Genomic DNA, 18,803 nt, shown 5'->3' with positions numbered 1-18,803 from the left:
AAGAAAAGTTTGCCAAATAATATTGTCCTGAAGGTTGAAGAAGCATGCCCCAATGTTAGAAAAGAACTTTGGGTGACTTTCCAGGGAGTAAATTCTAGAATTTTGGAAGTTGTTTGCAATGCAGTTCCTATTTATTTAGGTAGTATTATATCCTTCTGGGGTTTTTGATAGAGTTGAACACAGATAGTTCTAGTTTTCCTTAGTTATAATAAAACATAATATAATAAAAGATAAATAAGATACAAACTTTAGATTCACAAAGAAAAGATAAATGGTAGAATATTTTTTCATTTTTTATCTAATACAAATAGATTAAATGTTATAAACATAATTTGATAAGTGTTTTGTTATATGTAGTTTTACTGTGTTAGAGTTAAAAGCTTCTCTTTAATTAGACAGAAAAGTAGAGATGATGTGGATGTCCTTCTGTATATGTGTTGCTTTTATTGGTTGATGAAGCAGGCTGTTTCAGCCAATGACATAGCAGAGTAAAGCTAGGCAAGAAGTCCAAGAGAAGAGAGAGAGAGAGAGAGAGAGAGAGAGAGAGAGAGAGAGAGAGAGAGAGAAGGGTTGAGGAAACACCATATAGCTGTCAAAGGAATAACATGCCACACTGGTAAGCCACAGCCTTGTGGCAATACACAGATTCATAGAAATGTGTTAATAGTTAGAACAAGTAAGAACCCTCAGCCACTAGTCAAACAATTATAGCTGATAATAAGCCTCAGCGTGGTTATTTCACAAATAGTTACAGGAACTAGTGAGAAAAGCCTTCTGTTTTCATGGACCACTGTTGACACTATCTCCACTACCCTTTGTGATGAGTAACCCTCTAGGCAGTTACAAAACATGATGGCAAAACTCAATTTGGAAAGGAAAGGGTATATTTTGTCTTGTAGTTTATAGTCCATTTTTTCTGGAAATCTGGGTAGGAACTCAAGGCAGGTACTTAGAGCTAGGACCTGATGAAAAAGCTTTGGAGGAATGCTCCTGAGTTCAACCTAAATCACAGCTAATCCATGCCATTGACTCAAACATTTACCTTTGACTATGTATACACCGATAGAATCACAATACTGCTCCTACATGGGCTAGGATCAATATATCACATGAATGCTTTACAAGCAGATGTACAACAATATAGCAAGTGTGCTTATAGGGCCATCTTTCTTTATTGATAAAATTTCACCAGGACCTAATGACTTGTTTCATACATGATTCAACTACATAGAATGCTTTTCATTCTAGATCTGAGAGCCAAGTATAACCTTATCAATGAGTATTGATAATATGAAAAACAATGAGTATTCAGTAAGTTTATAATGATGCTTAAATTTCCTTTGTACATGAGACATTACATCCTCAGAGTTGCCTAATTGTGAGGTGATGATGTCAGAGAATAAAAAGTAATGAGTTTAAGAAAATTTACTGAATTGGAAGTGAAAAATAATATGCTCATCAGAAGAAAACTAACAATAACAACAATGTAGAAAATAAAAAAAAATTACTATAGATGTTTTAATCAGATTACTGGCCAGGAAAAAAGGATTTCCATCTAGAAAAGACTCCCGAGTTCAGCTCCTGAACCCACAGTTCATGAATAGAACCCACTTTCTAAAGCTATCCCTTAATCCCCATATTCATCATCACACGCACGTGCTATGAGTCACTTACACAGGTGACTCAGGCCAATCTACTTCCACAAAGAACAGCAAACACAAGATGCTTTATAGTGAAAGAAAAAAGAAGATACGGGAGATAAAAAAAACAAATCCAAAAGACAAATAAATTGGAAATTATAGCAGAGAAAATCTAGTGCAGAGCTCCTCAGGCCGAAACATAATCTGTGACGTAGAAGATGCGCAGCTCACAACACAGAAGAGACAGGGAGAATGAAAAGGAAGAAGATTACCTTATGAGCTTTCTGTGATGTCATCAAGAGACCTGTCCATTATTTGGGATCAAGGAAGACTGGAGAACTATCAGTGCATGAAGGATTTATTCAAACAAATAATAAGAAAACTTCTTGCATGCTAAAACAAAAACAAACAAAAACCCAAACTGATGTAAGCTGTGAAAAATCACCGATAAAATTGAAACAAGGCAGCCTCCTCACACATAGTATTCAAGGTTGCAACATTCACAGAAAGAAGGAATACTGAATGAAGAGAAAAATGGGGCCAATGACCAAAGTGCTTGGAAGCAGATTTCTCACCAGGAATAAAAGAACAGGAATGCCAGATGAAACAGTCAGTGCGCTAGTGAGGAATCAATTACCAACTAAGATTATTGTAACCAGGAAAGTCGTGTTTATTATACAGAAGTTACGGAGTGAGGAAGGAATTTCCAGACATAATAGAAGTAATAAAATTCAATGCAAACAGATCTTCCTTCCAAGAAATGCTGACAGGATTGTTTGCTCTGAAACAAGAGAGCGGTAGTGTGTGATATGAGACTACCTGTAAGTGGAACGGAGGTGCCAGTAAGTGTCCTAGGAAGTTCAACATGCTGTGGCATTGCAGTCATTGGGGAGGGGCATGATCATCTGCACTTTTAGTGGGAGTCCTGGAAATAAATTTTGTAGAATAATAGTGGCTGCAAAATTTTGTTACATTATATGAATTATGGAGAGTAGTAAACTCATAAAGAAATTCTAAACTCATGGGAAGAATGGAGGCAAGAGTAAAGTGATTTTTAACCCTAACGTTTGGTATCAGAACTGAGTTTTATCAGGCAAAAATAAGCTATTAAAACCATGATATGCTATTTTTAAAAAAAAAAAAAACATTTTTCTGCCCCTACAGTAAAACCATTTTGGTTTTATTTTTACATATTTTTGTGCCTTATGTTTGTGTGACTGTGTGTGCATGTGTGTGTGTTTATATATATTTGTCTGTGTGTGTCTCTCTGTGTGTGCCTGTGTTCTTATATGTGTCAGGGTTTGTGCTACAGGACACCCAGGGAAATTATGGGACAACTGAGCCTCAGATGTGCCTTTCCACAATGTAAGTTTGAAGGAAAAAACCTTAATTTTCAGCCTTGACAGCAAAAACCTCTATACCTTTATTTTGCAGAATACACAGAAACTTTTGGTAGAAAATTTCATGAGCATTGAGACAGATAAAATATATAAAAATAGAACACACATTTAATATATAATTAAATGCATTGTATTATTTGGGGTTTTTATTGCCATGACAGAATATCATGACCAATGGCAACTTGAGGAGGAAAGGGTTTATTTCTTCTTAAAGTTTGTACTCTATCATCCAGGGAAGTCAGTAGGCACTGAGGTCGGGAACCTGCAAATAAGAACTGAAAGCAGAAACATGGAATAGTGCTATTCATTGGCTTGCTCTTAGTGGTCTGCTTGGCTGCTGTTGACAGTGATCAGGACCACCTGCCCACATTGGCTAGACTCTGCCGTACCAATCCTTAACCAAGGAAATAAACTACACGTATTTCTACTGGCCAATCTTGTGAAGGCATTATCTCAACTAAGAGTCCCTGTTCCTATATGACTCTAGCTGATGTCAAGCCGACATAAAATTAGCCAGCATAGTTGATCAGCTTTCAACTTGACAAATACATACATTACCATGCAGGTGTTTTTAGTTTCTTTCTTGTTTGGATAATGGCACGTTGGAATTAGTATCACAATATAAAACATTCTGTTTTGAAAAGTCTCACTGTCTGTAAGTTTCAGTCACTTTGAGCATATTTCCACTTCTTTAACTTACGCAAAATCTCTTTCAAAGTTTAAAGTGTTTCTCTAATTCCAGTTTCTTAACTGTGGGAATCTGTAAAGTAATAAAAATAATGACTTCTTATTTCAAACTGGAAGAGTCAGAAAATATTAATAATCTGATTAAAGCAAAACCAAGGTCCAACAGTGGAAAGAGTTTAGAGCTTGGTGTCTGAGACCCACTCACAGTGTTCTGGGGTTCAAAGGTCCTTGGCAGCTAGTTCTCTGACTCGGGCTTAGCCATCCATAGCACATGGAGCTTCTTTGACAGCCTCAGACAGTGCCACTTCATGACTGCTGATGCCCTTGCTGGCCATCCCATGACTCTGGCATTTCCAAAATGTTGGGGTCTCCTGCTGCAAATGGCCTATACTTATTCCAGTATCCTTTCATGGGCTCTCTTCAGGGACTCTGACCTCACGTGATTTCGTTTCTTGAGAATCCCTTTAATCCTGCAGCTTCTACCACAGCTGAGACTACACGTCTCCTCTGCCCACAGCATCTCAACGTGCCCATTCTCAGCTGCTCTCTTTCACTCCTTCAAAACAAGATTCACCTGCTGACTCTTAATGTCCAAGGTTGGGTGCCAGCATGAGCTGCAGCCTTAGCCTCTCTGGACCACAGACTTTGTATGCTAACTGTGAGGAAATGTACAGGAAATTTTACCTCAATTATTGCTGATCTCATTTTTTTTTCTGGAAAAAAACATTGATTTGCTTAATTTTTCCTTAGGGAAATACAATTTATTTGTATATGTTTATTTTTCTCTCACATATCACAATCTGGCCTTTTTCTTCTTCCATTTTGAAAACAATTTTTAATTTTGTGAGAGTTTAAGAAAACTATATAATTTCCCCTACCCTTTCCTTCTTCCCAAACCTCTTTTATTATCTTCTTTGGTCTCTTTCCAGCTCCTGGACCCATTTTTCAATGTTATTGCATGCATACATGTGTGTGTACATATATATACATATATATCATATATATATATAAAACAATATATATGTTTTTCTTATATAAATAAGTGATTTCTGATATATTCCTAAATATGACATGCACAGATGATAATAATATTATTATGTATGATTTCAGGGATTGTCATTTGCTGTTGATTACAAATTGGTCTGCTCTTCCCTGGAAAAGGCCATTTTCTCCATTCTTCCCATTTATTATTTGCCTAAAGTTTTCTGTATAAGGATGAGGCCTCTTGGGCTTTCTCTCCATCTGTTTTGGCATGCCTATTGATGTTGTCCTTGTTCTATTCATGTTTGGTAAGTCACAGTGATAAGACTTTATACGTGCCGCTTATGAGATTACTAGGAGGCACAAACCACAAATCTTCCCAATTCTCTGGCCCTTACATTCATTCAGCCCTCTCTCTAACACTGTTTCCTTTAACCTGAGCCTTAGGTATACGAATAGTTTTATCAATATATCCATTGAGACTGGGTTCCATAACTCTCCATTTTAATTGGTGGTGGTTTTCTGCAATGTCCTCCATCTGTTGCAAAGGTATATCTTTTGTGGGTATAAGCAAGGATATTTGGAGTGTGGTTAGGAAATATACTGACTTATTAAAGTGGTGGTTTTAAGTTTTCCTTTAAGATCCATGACTTCACTATCCCTGGATAGTTTGCTAGATTTCCAGAACCAGACATGATTTTCCTCTCATTGAGAAGTTGTGAAGCACAATCAGAGACTTTGTTTACAACCAAGATATGAATGCCACTACGGCATCCTTAGGATTATCATGCCACTACGGCATCCTTAGGATTATCATGCCATGCTAGGTTTTTTGTTTTTTTTTTTTGTGGTTCATAAGACTCAGAGCTAGATAGTACTTGTGCGTCTCTTGCTCCTTTGAAACTTTCATGACACCTTCGTGTCCCCATGAAAAGGATTCCTTAAAGAAGAGATTTTCAAGTCAGTTCCTGTCCAGGAGCCTCTGAGCTCTGCATTTCAACACTTGAAAGAAACAAAACAGGCTACAGTAGACAATGGTCCCACTTCCCCATACACAATTACTTTAGTAGAGGGACTCACTGGCAGATGGATGACACCAAATCACTAGTTTCAGATGGTGAGAGCTTGCTTAACAGCAGGAAACTTCCTCTTATGGAAGGTAGAATATGAAGAGCTGGCTAAAAAGGAGGCACCTAGTTCAGCTGAAAGACTAGGGAAAAAAGGGAAAATTATAGCGATTGCATATATGACTGATAAAGTAAAACTAAATCCATCCAAAGAATGACCAATATAGTGTGAGAGAAAAAAAAGCCTGCAAGTTCCTACACTGTCTGATGGATCATTGCCAAGTAAGAGTCTGTTTCTAGTGGTGTTTTGCCTTGAGGTTACATTCTATTTTTCAAGTGAATGATTATAATGAATACAAGGGAAAAAAAGCAATATGTTTTCCATATCCCTTACATGATTAAACATTTTACATATTGCAGGTGATAAACAAATTATCCCAAGGAACCCATCTATACTCATGTCCAAGCAACTTGCTATAGATTAACAAAGTGTAAACAAGCAAGGTATTTTTCTCAGCCAGTTCTTTTACTGGCAGGATATATTTTACAATCAAGGTAGAGTTGTTGGTATTTTTAATGTGTAGTTTATGACATCTGCAAACCCTGTTTCATTTCTTCTTTCCTCTTCTGTATCTCTTTAATTTGCTTCTCTTGCTTCATTGCCCCAGCAGGCGCTTCAAGCATAATGTTGAAAAGGAGCGGGGAGGGGAGGAATCTGTTTCATTTCTGACTTCAGCGGGATTGATTTAATTTTTTCTCCATTTAGGTTGATGTTCACGGCAGGGTTCTCATACACAGACTTTCGTGTGTTGAGCTGTGTTCCCTTTATCCTACATTCTCTGGAACTTTCATCATAAAATCATGTTGGCTTTAGTAAAAGGCATTTTCTATGTCTATTGAAGATGATCATGTGATTTTATGTAAAATCAAATCGCAGCTTTATTACATTTATTCAGCTGTATATGTTGATCCTTGTATGCATTTCAGTAATAAAGATAACTTGTTCCTCTAACATTGTATTTGTGATGTATGTCTGTATTCTGTTTCCAAGTATTTTATTGAGCATTTTGAATCTATATCCATCATGGTTATTGGCTTGTAGGTTTGTTCTTATTGTGCCATGCTTTGGTATTATGCTGTTATTGGTTTCTTAAGAGTTTGTGTGTCTTCCTTCTTTTACAATGTCCTTGAATGTTTGAGAATGATGGCCTATAAACCTTTTCTGAATGTCTGCTAGAATTCTGTAGTGAATCCAACTGGCATTGTACCATTTTTTTTTAAAGCTGGAAGGCCGTTTATTACTATTTCAATCTTATAAATTTTATGTCTCTTTAGATTGTTAATTTATATTGACAACATTTTCCCTTTCTTTCTTTTTCTTTCAGGTTTTGCAGCTTATCTTTTTAAAAATTTTTTTATTTATCTTTTGTGCCTTTTGCATCATGCATCTCTAACCCATTAATTTCCCTGCCTCCTCTGCAAACTATCCTCAAAATAAAATAAAATAAAAAAGTGAAGAAAAAGGAGAAAAAAGAAAAAATCAGTAACCAAGAGGAGTTCTAGTGAGAGCCCAACATTGATACTATAACATAAAGCAGGGGCCTTGAATCAGATCAGTGACTTTTTGCAATGAATACTTACAAGTGAAGACATGTGGATAAAAAGGTTGACTGTGTGGCTCACTGTGTCACTGCAGCTTCCATGAGGAGTACTGGCTTTCAAAGTAACCCCTTATAGTGATCTGATTTTCTTTCATGTATGCTGTCATGTTTCCCTCCTTGTCACTAGCTCCATTGATTTGGGTCCGCTCTTACCTTTTTTTGGATGAGTTGGGTGAAGGGTTTGCAACATTGCTTCTCAAAGAAAACTAGCTCTTAGATTCTTTGATAGTTTTATATTGTTTCCTTTGTTTAAATTTCATTGATTTCTGCTCTGATTTTTATAACTTTTTACCATTGGCTAAGTTTTCTATTCTTTAAAATAATTTAAATAAATTATTTAAATAAATATGATTAGGTCATGTCCTAGAGGTCTGATTTCCTTTTCAATGTAGGTACTTGGAATTATAATTGCATTCTATGTATTCCAGAAGTTTGGTTGTATTGTGTTTTGAGGTTCATATACTTTCAGGAACACTTTGTTTCCTTTAATTTCTTCTTGGACCCACCCATCATTCAACAATGAGTTGTTTAATCTCTATGCATTAGCATATACTCTAGAAATTTATTTTCTCTAAATTTTAAATTTTATTATGTTACCATCCGATATAACACAATGTGTTATCTGATCTCTTTAAATTTGTAATTATTTGCTTTGTGCTCCCCAATGTGTTCTATTTTAGAAAAGCTTCAGCAACCTGAATCTGCACAAATGAGGATTTCAAGCTGGAAGGTTTCAGTAAGGGAGAACCATGGATAAGAAAATGAACAGCCAGGTGGTACTGGCACACACCTTTAATTCCAGCACTTGGAAGGAGGCAGGTGGATCTCTGTGATTTCAAGGCCAGCCTGCTCTACTGAGTGAGTTCCAGGACAGGCTCCGAAGCTACACTGAGAAACCCCGTCTCAAAAAAAAAAATGAACAGGACAGAACACTAGGGTCAAGAGGACTACGTACATTGATCACTCAGGCCAGCACGTTTATTTAACAGCACTGTTTCTGCTACTCTTTGCAGTACATGGACAGAGTCAGCAGGAAACTCTCACAGAATGGGACAGAGTCAGCAGGAAGATTATCAAGAAAAGGAAAAGGAAATGTGGTGTAAAGGGAACACGGGCTATCTCAAGTATGTCACAGAGCAAGCACATAGCATCTTGATGCTGATTACCACAGACATTCAGGAGAAAATTCCAGTTCCCAGGAACTAAAAACTTGACACTCTCAAGGTCCTGGACCCAGCCCAGCTGGATAAAGACTAAGAACTAGTTCTTGTTATCCTTTCATAAAGACCTGTGAGATATCCTTTGATTAGCCTGGCTCCCAATGCTTTTATGTGCTGATGAAAAGAATGTATATGTTTGGTTGTTTTTGGGTACAATATTCTGTAGCTAATATCAAGCCCATTATGATTCATGATGCCAATTATTTTTGTTTTTCTTTGTACAATTCTTGTTTAGGTCACATATGTACTGGAGAAAGGAGTATTGAAGTCATCTTCTATTAATGGATTGATGTTAATCTGTCCCTTAAACCCAGTCTCAAATTCTTTTATGATACAGAGTGTAGCAGAATATGGTGCATGTATGCTGAAGACACTAAGGTCTTCTTTTTTTTTTTATTAAAAAAAAAATTTTCCGCCTCCTCCCCGCCTCCCATTTCCCTCCCCCTCCTCCCGCCCCTCTCCCCCTCCCCCCACTCCTCTTCTCCTCCCTCTCCAGTCCCAGAAGCGGTCAGTGTTCCCTGCCCTGTGGAAAGTCCAAGGTCCTCCCCCCTCCATCCAGATCTAGGAAGTTGAACATCCAAACTGTCTAGGTTCCCACAAAGCCAGAACCTTAAGTAGGATCAACACCCCGTGCCATTGTCCTTGGCCTCTTGTCAGCTCTCATTGTCTGCCATGTTCAGAGTGTCTGGTTTTATCCCATGCTTTTTCAGTCACAGTCCAGCTGGCCTTGGTGAGCTCCCAATAGATCGGTCCGACTGTCTCAGTGGGTGGGTGCACCCCTCGTGGTCCTGACTTCGTTGTACATGTTCTCCCTCCTTCTGCTCCTCATTAGGACCTTGGGAGCTCAGTCCGGTGCTCCAGTGTGGGTCTCTGTCTCTATCTCCATCCATCACTAGTTGAAGGTTCTATGGTGATATGCAAGATATTCATCAGTATGGCTATAGGATAGGTTCATTTCAGGTTCCCTATCCTCAGGTGCCCAAGGAACTAACTGGGGACATTGCCCTGGGCATCTATACACATTAGAGTACTACTCTGCAGTAAAAAACAATGACTTTTCGAATTTTGCATGCAAATGGATGGAAATAGAAAATACTATCCTGAGTGAGGTAACCCAGACCCAAAAAGAAGATCATGGGATGTACTCACTCATAATTGGTTTTTAGCTATGGAAAGGGGGCCTCTGAGTCTATAATATGTGGTCCTAAAGAAGCTAAACAAGAGGGCAAACCCAAGGAAAAACATATAATTATCCTTCTGGCTATGGGAAGTAGACAAGAGTGTTGGGCAAAAAATTGGAATCTTGGGGGTAGGGTGGGATGGGGGTAAGGGGAGATGGAGAAAGAAAAGTGTGAAGGAGAGGATGAGGGGAACTTGGGGAAACGGGATGATTGGGGATATAGGAAGGTTGGATAGGGGAGCAGGGAAACTCATATCTTAGTTAAGGGAACCACCTAAGGGTTGGCAAGAGACTTGAACTAAGGTCTTCTTGATTAACTTGGTAAGAATGAAGTATCCCTCTTTATCTCCTCTGGATAGATTTACTTAAAGTCTACTTTTTCAGATATTGTGAAAGTTAAGCCTGTTTGTTTCCTGGTCTCATTTCCCTTTTACTTTAAGGCAGTGTCTATCTTTAAAACTAAGATTCATTTCTAGTAGACACCAGATAAGTAGATTTGTTTACTGATCTATCCAGTCAACCTGTGCTGTATGTGTTAACTGTGGTTATTGTGTTGTTGATTTTGGATGTTGTTAATTGTGTTCTCTGTGACACTTTGTGTTATATTTATATTCATAGTCTCAATGCTATGCTCATTCTCTTCATTTGCCCAAAATATTGTTTCCTATATTTCCTTAAGGTTTGGTTTGATGAGTATATGTTTCTTAGTCTGTTTGTGTCATGGGAAAATTTTCTTCCTCTTTCAATCACAAAAAAAAAATCATTTTCTGGATATACTATTCAAGATTGGCATTCAGAATATTTTAGGAATTGTAATGCATTGTTCTTGGAAATTGTAGTTTTCAAGATTTCTATTTAGAAATCAATTGTTATTCTGTTGGATTTTTTTTTATATATGACATGCTTTTTTTTCTCTTGTGGCTTTCAATACTTTTCCTTTATTCTTTATTTATTATATTGGTGTTTTAACTAGATATGCCATGGGGTTTTTCTTTTCTGGTCTTGTCTATTTTGTATTCAGTGTGCTCCTTGTGTCTGTGTGTGCCTTTCCTCAATTTGCAGAAGTTCACTTCTATGATTCTCTGGACTGTGACATTGACATAGAACTCACCTCCCTCATTTATTTGTGTAATTTAAAGGTTTGGTGCTTTTCATGGTCTCTCACATTTGAAGGCTTTGCATGGCCTTTCTCATTTCTTGTGTGTTCCTTTCTTGTATTAAAAAAAATGTGTTTCTTGCTTATTTGTTCTACATCCTCTGCTTTATCTTCAAATCATGATCATCTGCCCTCTGCTTGATTCATTCTCTAAGTAAGGCTGTTCTTTGAGTTTTGTTGTTGAGCTATTGGGTTTTTCAAGGATACCTTCATTTCTGCTAATGTCTTCTTTAATGTTTCTATTTCTCAATTGATTTCTGTTCTAAAGTCCTGAACTGTATTCTTCAGATCTGTTAATCTTGTTTGTGTTTTATTGGGCATTACTTAGGGGTTTAACATCCTTATATTCTTTTTCTGTAATTTGATTGAGCTGTTTACTTATGTCTTTTCTCAACGTTTGAGTTCTTTAATGAGGTTTATGCTTTTTCTTTTATATTATTACAAAGTTCATCTGGCCAATTAAAATTTACAAACACTTCTTCAGGACCTGGAGGATTTGAGGAAAAAATAGTGACTTGATCTTTATTGCTGTTGATATTGTGCCAATATGATCTGGGTATTTGGACATCTTTTGTTAGTTTTGAGATTGCTCTGGACATAGTGGTTGGATCTAGATTTTGTAAATGGCTTGTAAGGAATGAAATGATGTGGACAGTGGGTAATGGGCTAGTTTCTAGGATGTGCTTTCTCTTCCAAGCCTTGAGTTTGAGGGTATTTCTGGCTTCAGAGCAATTTTCAGTCTGGCATGGGAGACTCACGAGGATTGTAGGATAAGCAGGGAGGACACAGACCCAACTCTAGAGATTCTTTGCATTTGCTGTGGAACCTAAACAAACCTTGTGTGTTGCAGAAAAATGTGGATGGTTAATTCTTACATCTTAATTTAACCCATTTCTGTTAATCTGTGTATTGCCACATGGCAGTGGCTTCTTGGGTAAAATTCCCAGAGTCTATCTCTGGTGGATCTATGGTGTCTCTTTTCACTCTGCTTTCTTCCTCCCAGAATTCAGTTCTGTCGTCTCTGCCTACCTAAGTTCTGCCCTATCAGGCCAAGGCAGTTTCTTTATTCACTAACCAATACAAGCAACACATGGAGGGGACTCCCACATAATTTGGCAACTGCTCATGGGGCCAGGAATAGATAAAACAGATTGCAGAAAATGTGGATGACATGATCTGGAAGAGTCTTTAGGCTAGGCCCTTGGTAAAGAATCATATAATGGAGGACACAGGGAATGGACCTATTTGGGGAAGCCTAAGCATAGCTGCAGTGCATGATGGGTGGTTAGTTTAGGTTGGAGATCAGAAGCTAGTTTGAACACAGACTTCTCTCTGCATATAAAATTTGTTCTTTTAAACATTTAATGGGAATTTTGATTTTATTTCCAAAGAATACTAGATTTGCTTCTATTTATTTATTTTTATACAAATTTGTCAATATCTTCATGATTTAATTTTGTAATGAAGAATATCAATTGAGCATCACGATTTACCATTTTTCATTATAGATTTAAAGGAAATAATAGCCAAGCAAAAATTATCTTTCCTTATTAGAAAAGGGAAATGAAATTCAGATTTCAGCATAGGAATAAAGTGTGGCATCTTTCCACGATTAGAAACACTCATCCTTGAGTTAATCAAGCAGCCTAACTGGATTGTGTGGCTCTCTACACTGGGACTAGAGATCAAAGGGAAGTAGATGTGCATAGTCAATCCTAGCTTTGAAGGCTGTTCCCCAACTGTGGGAGGATAATCTGAAAGGAGATAATTGGGACAGTCATGACTGGAGATAGTAGATGGCTTAGAGACCAGAGGTCAGAATTCCGGGTGTGATGTTTCATAGTTGTGCTGACTGTCTACATCGGACAAAGGTTTTTTGCTGGCTTGATTTATACTAACCTGATACAGGGTAGAGGCACCTGAGCAGAGAAAACCTTGAGTGAAAAAATGCCCCATAAGATTAGGCTGTAGACAGGTCTGCAGAACATTTTCTCATTTACTGACTGATGGAGAGGTCCCTGCCCTTTTTTTGTGTGATTCCACTTCTGGCTGTTGATCCTTGGTTGTAAAGGAAAGAACACAGAGCAAGGCAGGAGGACTAAGTGAGCAAACAGCCCCTTCCATGGCCTCTGCCTCAATCCCTGCCTCCAGGTTCCTGCCCCTTTAGAGTTCCTGTCCTGACCTCCTCAGATGATGGATAGTGATAAGGAAATAAGACTCAAATGAATTCTTTCCAACCTGACTTGTTGCAGTAATGGTGTTTCATAACAGCAATATTAACCTTTACTAGGACAGATATTTTGCTGAGTTTTCAAATCCTTGTTAAAATTATCTGTTGAATGAGGTCACCATCCAGGTGAGAGCTGAGACTCCAGCAACCATGCCAGGAACCACAAAACCATTCTCTCAAGTTTCAAATCTCACTGTGGCTTCCCAAGGGTCAGATTCTAGCATACAGGAATTGCCATGAGGAAATGGTATTTGGAGATTCCTTCTCTCTACGTGACAGAGCAAAATGAAAAGAAGAAAGGGGTTTAGAGCAGAGAAAAAAACAAATGCAAAGAAACACAGACAGACCATTGGTTAGACCCATGCTAATGGCCAACAGACATCAGTTGCATTAAAAATAAGGCAACAAACTGATTAAAATGAAGAAAAGGACAGTGTGGTAGGCGCTTCTTTTATTTGGTAATGAATGGTTTTGAAAACCAAGCATGAAGGTCTCCAGAATTTCTGGTCTGGGATTTCTTACACACACAGTAATATTTCTATGTTCAGAAGTCAACAAACTAATACATGATGGATTTCTGATAGAGTAAATACTTTCTTATTATTTCTTTTCTTTTTTCTGTTTACTTTTGTCAACTTTCTGAGGTAAATCATCAGGAAAAGCTTCAATGAGGCGTTCAGGTTCTGGCTCTAGCATTTCTTCTACTTTGTGTTTGTCCTGTGATTTTTTTTGTAATTAGGACAATCAAGGAAAGTAACAAAACCAAAAACAGAATTAAAAAACCTAGTATGAGTTTACCCACCTTGGACTTCTTAGGATATATTCTTGGAGGTGGTCCACTGTCTATACTACCTCCAAAGCCACTTAGTTGACAGTGTGGTGGCTCCCAGTTGACGTCACAGTGGCAGTGATGTTTATTGTTACAGACTCCTTTCATATTGCACCGGAATGCTGAACAGTTACTTAACAAATCAGACTTATGGATGCACTTCCTGTCAACACATATAAGATCTTGACCACAACCTGTGCCATCTGTCACTGCTCCACTGTCTGCTAATGTCATTCCAAAATGATAGTCTATACTCCAGCAATTGACATTATTGAAGTGAATCCAATGCACTGTTTCATGGCTTCTCCTACGTGGAATCTGTCTTACATTTTCACACTGAATTCGTCCACAGAGTACATCAGCGTTATCGCATCTTCTGTAGTTAGAGCTATCGTTACCACAGTTACCAAAACGGTCACCCTGTTTGTTCATTTTCACGTAGCAATTCTTATTTGCACTCCTGGCTGTTTTGCCAAACAGCCTCTGACAGTGTTCTTCACGTTTAGGACATTTCATTTTATAGCAATAACCATCACCCCTGCAAGGGCTCCCATCTTTCTTGTATACGTCTTCTGGACACTCAGCTGAAGTCCCATTGCACCACTCTGGAAGGTCACATTCATCTTTCTGTCTTCTACACACTGTTCCTGATGGTTTGAACTTGCAGTCTTTGCAGCAAAGCCCTTGAGCACATTCAGCATTGGGTTTGAACACACAGTCTTCGCTACAGCATGGATCATGTAGACAGGATGCCAAAGATCCACAGTCACACTGCTCTCCTTCCTCAACCACATTATTCCCACACAAGGTGAGGTTGATGGTTACGACTATATCTGGATTATTGCATAAGCAATTTCTCCTGGTAATCGTGGAATACATACTCTCATAACTGCAGTTGCTGAACTTAGGGGAATTAGATTTTGCTGGGGCCATTATACAATTTGATAACCCACATGTACAGTATTTCTCATCATGATGCATACCCAAATTATGACCCATCTCATGTGCTATGATGAATGCCATGTCTGTTGTATCAGACATGAAACTGTTAACTGCACAATTATATGATGTGCAAACTGTACCTACATAAGCTAGCCCTAAAGTTCTACCATAATTTTGCCTGGCAAAAAGATGTGCAATATCATTTCTAAAGTGATTGTCAACATTCTTTTTTTTTCCAGTCACAGAAATTAGTTAGGACATCATCTATGGATCTTGTTACATTGATTTTGTTTGTTTGGGTCCAAACTTCCAGTGTTGTTAAAATCACATGAATATCTATCTGAAGATAATATCCATTTATTCCGCTGACAATTTGCAACATTTCTCGCATACAGGTTGTGACATTATTTGCTCTATAAACATATCGTTGATTATCTATTACCACATAATATTCAAGATACTTGTGATGGGTCCACCAATTCTCATATTGGCTTTGCATAAGTGTGGAGTCTTTGCTTTCTTGAATCTTCATTTGTCGAGCTATTTCCTCTTCTGTTAACCCGCATCTTCTAGAAAATAATTTTGAGTCCTCCCTGTCTATTTTTTTCCCTGTCCATTTTGTATATGAGATGTTCAAATGTGGAAGTCAGATTCTTTGGCATGATTTCCTAAGCTGTGCCATTTATCTCTAGTATGCCTTGCAAACTCCCTAAACATGTATTAATAATGACAATGGAATCTGGATCTCCATATACATAGCCATGGTAGTAGCAGTCACTTCGCACAAAAGGTTGTTCTACAAGGAGGTTACCTTTGTCACTGTAGGTGACCAGTAGGAAGTTTCTGGATATAAAGTATTTCGTGTGTTTCATGGTGATAATATGTCTCCTTCCTCCAAAGCGCAGGCTATAGGATAGCTAATCTGGGGAAATATCATGTCTAGTAGTGTCAATGACCCTTAAGGGTATCACTACTTCTGGAGGACTGCTGTACTTAGCATGTGCAGTTGGGGACCATGAAGAGAGTAAGAGCAACATCCACAGGCAGTGCTGAAGGACCATGATCCTCTCATGGACCATGGCCTCACCCATAGACAGCAGATGTCTTTGCTCTTTTAGTCTGCACTTTGTCTGGTTGCATGCACTTGTCTTTAATAGTATGTCTTCAGCAGATTTGATCAATCAGAGCATCAGGACTAAAGAAAACAGTTAAACAATGAGCATGCATAAGTAACTCATAATGAAGTCAGTTTAGAAAATAAGATAGCAAAAACTGGGCTCAAATCAATTAATTTTCCAGAGTGTGTCAGCAGTGATCATGGATTTTCTGTTTAATTGTGGTAAAGTATGCTTGTTATTGTGCAAATATGTTTCTAATACACTCCCAGCTATTAATAACTTGTCCTTTTCCCCACATTATTTCTGAATGTTTTCTTTTTCAAATTTTTCTCAAAAGCAATGAAAGAGTTTATAAGCTGAAAATTAACATTATCTTTGCTATCTTTGATATCAATTTAAATTATATAACACAACAGTTTCCTGCTTATTGAGTACAGTTATGGTCTTTTCCATCATTGCCTTGGGATGGCCATGGGTGTCAGAAGCTTCTCTCTCTCTCTCTGAAAAATTTTCCCATGTGTATTCTTCATTTTCTTTCTTTGTTATTATCATTAGTGCACGTGAGTGTGTACACTAGTGTTAATATGAAGCTTGAATTCCTGTTAATATATATGTGAAGTCCATAGCTCATCCTAAAGTGGGTCCTCAGAAACCATACACCTTTTAATGCATTTTTTTCTACATTTTAATATTTTATCCATTTAGTATATGTTTGTATTGATATGAGTGTATGAGTGCATGTGGTTTTGTGTGTGTGTGTTTATGTAGAGGTCAAGAATGAACTATCCTTGAATATCTTTTCTAAGTTACTATCCACCTTGTCTTTTTACACAAACTTGTTCTCTAACATAGCCCTCACTAAAGAAGGGAAGTTGGCTGTTCAACAATGCTTTCAGTAACCTGCATGTCTCTTCTTTTCCATTGTTGGCATTGCAAGTATAGACCATCAAACCAGGCTTTTTGTATTGGTACCAGGAATAATACTCATGTTTCTGTGCTTGGGAACATCACTTTATCAACCAATCCATCTACCCTGTCCTGTATCCTCATTTTAGTGTACAATCATTTGAAAATAAAGTAATCAAGTAAGGAACAAACCGTGTTACCAAATACAAGGCCAATAGCTTACATACGAAAAACAATTTATAAAGACGTGTAAGGACAATGTAAGGAAATTATGATTAGAATCCTGACATGAGAACTCATTACCTGTCAGTGTTTTAATTTAGATTTAATAATTCTTATAATATATAGGTTGTTGGTATGTGAAAAGGAATTGTTTATTACTAATACAGTAATATTGAGATTGCCCCAACAAATATATGTCATAATTAATGACTAAAATTACAGTAATGTACACAAGGTTGAGAAAAACACATTAAGTAACAATTGAGCAAGCATAGTTTTGCCTTAACTTAATTACTATTAGCGATAATTCTAGCATGCAGAACTCCAGAGAAAAGATAACATTTTCATCCAAAATACGGTACATCTATTGCAACAGCGATTTCAAGTTGAGTCTCAGGTGTCATCTTTTACCTTTTTTCTCCCCATAACTTCATCAATAGCTAATCATTTACCATACGAGCTCTCCATAATTTAGAATGTATTTATTACACTAAAAATTCTAGAGTAATGATGAGAAAATTGAAGATATTGGAAATAATGAAGGGCAATGCCATCCACAGATCTGAACAATTGGCAAGTAACTAAGGGATGTGTATGCCCATCTCATATTTTTTCTTTGTTCTTCCAACCTTTACAATTAATCTCCTTACTTACCACCAGATGCTGCGATGCCCATGGTCCCTTCTAGTTATATCCTTGCTCACGAAGCATTTGTAAAACCCATCACTATAGCAAAGTTTTTTTTTTCTGTTCTTTTTCTTTTGTTTGAGAATGCATAGGAGAATATGAATTCTCCCCTTTCTTTGTCTCTCATGGAGAAAGTTCCAGGTTCCTGTGTCTAGCAGTAGGGTATTCTCATTTGACAGAATCTGCAACTGATGATGTTCTTCCCAACTGAGCCCCTACCACTTTAGCCTGTTATTTGCTTTCCCCTTCTATGTGAGTAATTCTGACTTTCTTCCACTTATATGTTAGGTTCTGCTATCTCCAGAGGGAATGAATCTCATTTCCTTACTTAGTACATTTCTCCATACACTGTAAGATCAACTAAAATTGGTGTTTTTATTCATATTGTAAATGTTGTTCTTATTTATTTACACCATATAGAAGCTAATACAGAATACTCAAATACTTTGAATCCTAGAAAGTAATTCCATAACTTTTAGAAAATACTCTAAGGCACCAGATGCTAAGGAGGTTGTGGGTAACGGGTAACACTCATTAATTGCTGGTTGGAGCACAAATGACAAAGCTACTCTGGAAATCTAAAAGCTGAGGATTTTCATCCACAAGATCCAGTTCTACCACACTACAACACCTACTTAAATCAATTGGTTTATTTCTACAGATATACCTGCTCATCTATGCTCACAGAAGTTCTACTCACAATAGTCAAAAAAAGAAACAGCCCAGATTATATATTATCCAGCTATTAAGAAAATGAAATTATAAAATTTTCAGTTAAGTGATTAGAGCTAGAGACAATCATCTTGTTTGAAGCATCTCAAACCCAGAAAAAATAAACATTGCATATTGTCTCTTCCTTATGGATGATACGTGTTAT

The 18,803-nt window shown here is 37.4% G+C and overlaps 1 pseudogene; it reads right to left on the bottom strand.

Moving 5' to 3' along the window:
• Window positions 1-13,822: 13,822 nt before the first annotated feature.
• On the bottom strand, window positions 13,823-17,915 carry LOC130862617 (disintegrin and metalloproteinase domain-containing protein 26A-like; annotated as a pseudogene).
• Between the last annotated feature and the right edge of the window lie 888 nt (window positions 17,916-18,803).

This window comes from Chionomys nivalis, chromosome 20 (assembly GCF_950005125.1).
Source record: "Chionomys nivalis chromosome 20, mChiNiv1.1, whole genome shotgun sequence".
NCBI classification, from domain to species: Eukaryota; Metazoa; Chordata; class Mammalia; order Rodentia; family Cricetidae; genus Chionomys; species Chionomys nivalis.
Note: the sequence above shows the minus strand (reverse complement) of the source record. Positions and strands in the feature narration are given on the sequence as shown.